Source organism: Cupressus sempervirens, chromosome 7, assembly GCF_028749045.1.
Source record: "Cupressus sempervirens isolate cs-2001-9-10 chromosome 7, ASM2874904v1, whole genome shotgun sequence".
Lineage (NCBI taxonomy): Eukaryota > Viridiplantae > Streptophyta > Pinopsida > Cupressales > Cupressaceae > Cupressus > Cupressus sempervirens.
Window position 1 is genome coordinate 900,036,183 of NC_143124.1, and position 7,411 is coordinate 900,043,593.

Consider the following 7,411-nt stretch of genomic DNA (forward strand, 5'->3'; position numbering starts at 1 on the left):
GAAGGCATAGACAAAGACCATGGTTAAGATCCCTCTGAGGTAAACTTTAATCAAGAATCTTATGATGCTTATAGGATTGATATGAGCAGAGAATATGATCAAGTCAAAAAGGACATGAATTCAATAATGAAGGCCAAAAGAAGTCAATTGTAGTAGAATCCTTGGGCATAGGGGTATGATATAAACTATGATTAACCATCTTCACTTCATCATCATAAAAAAACTTAAGACATTTATGAATAGGTGAAGTAACAACATGCATGGCATTTAACCATGGTAAGCCAAGCTTAACTTGAAACTGATCAAAAGTAGGTATAACAACAAAGGTAGTTTCACCATTTTTCACAAAGTCCAACCAGTAAATCAATAGAACAAATGATGGATAAATAAAACCATTACAAGTTTGAATACACACATCCAATGTATAATAACAATCACGTTGTAGACCTTTCATAAAAAGATTTTCTTTGGTAATCACATTAACTAAAGAGGTAGAATCAACAAGGCAACCATAAGTGGTTATGAAAACAATCTTAGCATAAATATAAAGGGGAACATCAGGAGCTTTAGTAATCTTAGAATCATCAAAGCTAATCAAAAGTTCTCGAGGTCATTTTTTGTTAGATTGTTGTCGAGTTTTAGGTTAAGGCTTCAATTTAGGCTTAGGTTTCAGTTGAGGTGGAGCTAAAACTTGAGATTGAAGTGAATAATGAGACTGGGGTGGAGATATAGATTGAACCACATGATCCACTTTATTAACCATATGATTAAGATCATCCATCTTTGAATCATACACAATATCCATAGAAGATGGTTGAGCAATAATATTAGTATCATGTGTAGGTAAAATGATTCATATAGATTTTTAGATTTTGATTAGGAGGAGAAATAGACTTATTCCCACCACCATCAAAATTATCAACATATAAAGCATTAGAATCAATTAAGTCTTGAACCTTATGTTTTAAAGAATAACATTTCTCAGTATAATGACCATTTTGACGATGATATTAACAAAAAGCTTTCAGATAAAAAGATTTAGATGCCATTGTAGTAGGTAAAAGAGGTTGAATAGAAGGTAAAGTAATCATATTAGCAGTTAGCAACCTATTCATAATAGAATGTAAAGATTTAGAGAGGAGTAAATGTATGATTCAATTAAAAACCAATAGCTACAAAAGTGACATTATGAGATGCAACAACAACTTGATCAACAACCAAATTTTCTTGTTTATCTATCTTGACATAGTTGTTGAATTTTTGAACATTATTTGGATTAGGAGCAAGATCACCTTTATCAACAACAACAAGAGCCATTGGAGTGGTGCTCTCAAATTGAATCACTTGTAATTGATAATGACGAAGCACTACACAAAGTTGTTGAAAAGAAGTAAATTCAATAAGAAAAATCTAATATCTAATACCCTTTTGCAAATGTGAAATAAGAATACATTGAATATCAATATCAGGAACCAAATAGGAAATCTTAGCATGCAAATGCTTAAATCTACCAATAAATTCAGTCAATTTTTCTTTAGAATTTTGTTTACAATGCATCAAATTAGTCAAAGACACTTGCGGGCCAATGTTGTTTTGAAATTGTTGAATAAAAACATTGGAAAGTTGAGGAAATGAAGTAATAGAATAAGGAGTCAAAGGACAAAACCATTGTAAGGCCTTTTCTTGAAAAGTTTGAGAAAATAACTTAGCTAAAACCCTATGATCATGAGCATAATCACTACAAAGGATTTGAAATGTTTTAACATGATGAACAGGGTCTGCCTTACCATTATAATTCTAAAGATGAGGCATATCAACTTGCTAAGGAATAGGAGTATGAATCATATCTTGAGACAAAGGACTTCCCATGTCACAAGTAGGAATACTAAATTTCTTTTTGAGTTAAAGATGAAAGTTGTTATTGTAAAGATGACATAGTTTGAGCTAAACTGATAATTGTAGAATCATGAGAGGAAATAGGAGAACTAGCAACATTAGAAACACTAGGTAAAGTGTACAAAGCTATAGGAATGGAAGACACAACTGGAGGAACACTAGGAACTCTAGTTGGCAAAGGAGTAGAATAAGTAAAAGGAATAGTATGATAAGAAGGTTGTGATGTAGGAAGGGACACATGAGGAAAAATCATAGGGATAGAGGAACCGTCATAGTCACCAAAGAAGGTGTGTAAATAGGAACACTAGGAAGAGGAATAGAAGAAGGTTCTACATTAGTGATAGGAGGAAACAACCCTAAATCTTGAGCTTCTTAAGATAAAGGTTTAACATTGTAATGCATAAGGTGAGTAATACCACACAAAAGATGAAAATTTTGGTCACTATCACGAAGAAATTTCTTAAGAGCCTCAATAGCTTGAATAGAATCTTGATTATGGTTTTCTTGAAGAAGCTAATTACTTATTTTAAAAAGTTCATTTGAAAGCTTTTGGAAATTTTTAGGAGGAAATCTAAAAGCATCATCCTCATCATGAGATGAGTGAGAAGAGTTTTTCTCCATAAGAGGATTATAATTAGGAAGAATCAAAGTCTCACCCAGAATCCTAAGGAAAAGAGAAGAAGACTGAGGCTCAAAGGTACCCATAAGTCTATGACTGCATCTAACCCTAAGATTAGAAGTAGGACTAGAAGTAATAAAGCTCATAAACTAACACAATGTAAATAAACTAAACTAAGAAAACATAAAGCATAAATATTTTTGTATTTTGAAAGAAATTTTGCAATTTCTTTTTGGTATTTTTGAATTAAAAAGCAAGAGCATAAATTAATTCTAATCTTAATGCAAGAAAAGACCTAACAAATATAAAATGAAATAGAACACCTCTAATCACAATAAGGCATATAATTCCACAAAAGAAAAGAATGTAAGCATGTCAGGTTCACCAAAATGAATCGATAGAAAATAGGTTTCCTTTGTTAACCCTAATTTCCAAAAGGAATGATCCAAATTGATTAAGCATAAGAAAGTGATCAATGAAGAAATGGATCATGTAATGGAGAATAGGGAGAAAAGAGGTGTTATGGTCTTTCTATTTTGAGGAGTATGTTCTTAAATCTTGAAATAGATAAAAGACAAATACTACCCTTGAATTTGGAAAGTGCTGTTTTATGATGTTTGTGTACAATTTCAAGGAATTCTATAGGTTATTTTGGACTAGAAATGTCGAGACAAAGAAAACCCATAAATCTTTTATTCTTTTAAAGGTAGGTCAACCTTGACTCTGATAATGGGCCACAATCTTACCCTGGGGCACAATTGTACCTCAAAAAGTTGACCTTGAATTGCACTACTCTAACAAAATTTCTATTTGTGAATCTCACAAGTTCAACAAAAATGGTATCCAAATCTGCTCTCCAATTAACTGTTCTACACCTATACCTGCAAGAAAATTGGTTTGTTTGTTTCAATGGGGGGGTTTTCCTTAGTCAAACCCTAGTTTAGAATTAAACTTGAAATATATTTGAAATTGTAATATGCATGACCAAAGTAAATGGAACTATTCACCTTTCTTATGTTGAGATCCTTGTGGAGAATTCAAATCCTTGAATCTACAAGCACATATGCTCCAAATGAATGTATAAACGTATGTAGGATGTCTCAAATCAATGGAATTAGATCTTCAACACCAATATTGAATGTATCTTTATATAGAAGGGTTGGATGAATATGGATGGAGAAATATTCAACAAGAGGGTCCATAGAGATTGAATCCTTCAGTGGCTAACAATGGATCTCCTTGATGAATTAGATGCTTGAACCCTTGGATGATTGAATGCTTGAATGCTATTAGATCTTCACTTCATAGAATAATCAACACCCAAGATAATGGTTAGATGTAGATGTCAAAATGAAGGAAGAAGGCTTCCTTTTATAGAGATCTAGGGCACTAACTCCTAGAGAAGGCAGACATAGGAGCATTTAATCCCATTTAACCTTAACCCTTAGAAGTGGACCTAGTTTAAATGTAATTTAAGAGTCTACCATTTTGAAACTAGAAACAACCAACTTGGTGTAGAACAAGATTTTAGTGTGCAAGGAAAATTAGCAATAAGAGAAACATTCAAAAACTAAAACTATATTCACATATGAGATTAGACAAAGGAAACAATTAAGGAATGCAAACCCAAAAAAGGAAACACTCCATGCTTCCTTGATTTTGTAGATGTGTCCTTTGATGTGGATGTATGCTCAATTTTCTTGCTCAAATGCTTCGATGGATGGGAGTGGGTAATGGAAATTTGGTAGCCTTGTGAGCTCTCAATTTGGCATTATAAGGTTAAGATTGATGGCTTGGCTTCTCAAACTAGCATGGTAACTTTAGCTCAAAGATTGTTGATTGAAATGGCTTGGGATGGGATTCAATTTATAGGCTAAGGGGTAGAGGGATGGAGGGCTTATATGCAAGGATGGATGAAGGCTTAAGGAGGGCTAGGATGCACTCAAAGGAGAGCACATGGATTGTGCTTGTTTAGCACCAATGGGAAGGTGACACTTGTCACAAGGAGGATGAGTGTGAGAGGGTAGGGTAAAGGGTTGGTTAAAGGCATGATGAGTGGGGTTGATTATGTAAGAGAGATGTAAGAGGAATGAGTGTGGAAGAGGGAAGAGTGTGAAATATGGATGTAAGAGTCATGAGTGCGCTTGGAAGAGTCTTTTATGGTTTGTAAGAGCACTCATGACTTGGTGGTTGGGATTTTTGAGGGGAGACTTTGGTTTGGATTAGGAAAGTCTTAAACTTGTTTAGGGAATGTGACAACATTAGGGGGTGGATTAGGATTGGGTTTAGGATTATATTAGAGATGTTAGAGATGTGCAAGTGGATGGCATTAATGAGGGTGGGTGAGTTAATGTCTAAGCTTGGTTAGTATGGGTGGATGGGGTGGATTAGGCTAAATGGAGGATTAGAGATAGGTTAGGGGTTTTTGGATTTGAGGATTTTATTTATCAAATAGATTTATTTAATAAATGGAGATTTTTAGAATTAGATAGAAGAATAGGATTTAATTGATAAATGATAGGTTATTTGATTTATCAATTAGGACTATAGATGATTAATTAAATTAATCAACTAGGGGATGACAAAGGATTAATTAAATAAAAATTTAATTAATGATGCCTTTTTAGATAACTAAATAGGATTACTAAAATAGTGTAATCAAATTTAGGTGTCTACATTTTGCCCCTCTTTGACATAGTGTTGAGACAACACTATTTCAAAGAAGTTCGAATGAAGATGACACGAGGAAGATGTTTTAGCAACAAGGTTGCCCCAGTCTCGGATAAGAAGAGGAGAGACTAGACTTAGATGATGCCCCCTCAAGAAGGTGGCGGGGAGAGAAATGAGGCTTGATGACTTCTTGAAAAATACAAGAAATTGAGATGAGCTAAGAAACAGATTGGAAAAGAGAAGGGGCTGAATTAGCTCAAACTCTCACTACGGGAGAATGATAAAGGGAAATCAAAGGCACAACAGTAAAGCAAGCTTAAGAATTTCCAGGATTGGGGGAGGAGGATGGAGGAGCAGAGCACTATAAAAGGAATCCATGGAGGAGGGGAGGGATGATGGGATGATAAAGTGATAAAGCTGATGCAATAGGATTTCAAAGAGTCAGATTGGCAAAAGATGGGTTTCGGAGATCCCTAGGACTAGGATTGTGGATCTCAAAAAATGAGGCTTGGTGGGTTGATTTGATTGGTGGATCCCTAAGACTAGGATTGTGGATCCCTAAAGCTAAGCGTGAGGAGTGATCCAAAGAGATACTGATGCATATGCTAGGGTAGGTGCTGGATATGGACGGGGGATAATGGAGATGAAGGGAATCCATTGAAGCTTTTTGAGCAGGGGGATACTTCAAAGAGAAGTACCACCATGTAGTTGAGCACTAGATTTGCTATAGGACTGTTGGTTAATTGCCAAGGTTACCAAGAACATCAAGGCCTTTTCACCAACCATCCAAAGGACTGATGAACTGACTCGAAACAAACATGCAAGGATTGCCCCAGTATCACACATGAATCCCAGAGGAAGCAACGTGGAAATGACACTAGGTAACCCACAAGTAGAAAAAGAAAACAAGCAAAAGACCTAATCAAGACCTTACGCTCTAATTGCCCCATTCATAGCATACCATGATATGGAAGATCGTGGCAACCTTGAGGAGGGAACAAGGAGATTGCTTGGAAAAGATATTTCAAGACCCAAAAGGGAAGATTCCAAATCAAAAGAAAGTGAAAATCTAAAAGAGAACCGTTTGCCAATGAGATGTATAGGACGAGGTACTAACGGACCAAGATCAGACATGAGGAAAGCTATATCCTGCAAGGACTTATCGGAGAGCACCTAAGCTGGTGGATCAGGATGAGTGATGCGTCTGGCAAGCTGAACTAAGAAGGATAACACTTTGGTGATAGGAAATCTGGCTAAAGGATGCATTGGAATAGCTAACCAAGGTGTGCGATGTGTGCAAGATGTTGACCAAGGATGAACTAACATGAAAGCTGGATAGATACAATGGTACTAAGCTAAAGAGGATGTACAAGCTGACAAACCAAAATATGTACGAGCTGAAGCTGACCAAGATATTTACAAGCTGAAGCTGACCAAGATATTTGCAAGCTGAAGCTGACCAAGATATTTACAAGCTGAAGCTGACCAAGATAGTTACAAGCATACAAAAGCTCAGGATGATAGGATAGCAGGATGGTTCGATGCTGTGCAAGATGCGAAAGTGAAGGATGGGGTGATAGCAGAACATATGGATTTGGGGGGGATGCATCCCAATGATGATGAGATATTTTGTGACCAAGGATAGCTAGAGGAGCAGGATGAAATGTTTGGATAGGACAGTAGATAGCGAGGATTATGATGGATATAAAGATATGACATTGGGTTTGCATGAGGGTAGCCTAGAGCTAGATACTAATGACAAGGGAGGATGGACAAGACAAGATCTCCATGGAATACAATACCCCCAGTTAGAAGATGACATGTGGAAGGAGGTCTTATGATGGATGTGATAGGATTGAAGCTCAGATGAAAAAGCTGAAGATGCTAGGGAGATGGATGATAGCTATGATGGTTGGCTGAAGCTGTAGGAGATAAGTGGATGGTGTGAGATGGAAGATGGAGGGTGGAGGATAGGTGGATAGATTGGAAGATGGAGTTGGATGTCAAGAGATGACCAAAAGCATGAGGGTGATAGGCTAATCTGGAGATGGCGGGATTACGCATGACGCTTGTTTGCCAAATTTTCATCATGGTACTTGTCCAAGGTGCTTGAATTGCCAAGTTTTCACCAATGGACGCTTTATTTTTCTTTACTTTTTTGACTTTTTGACTTTGGACTTAGTTGGAAGGATTTTGGCTTTCTTCAGCTATTTTTGGCATTTTCTT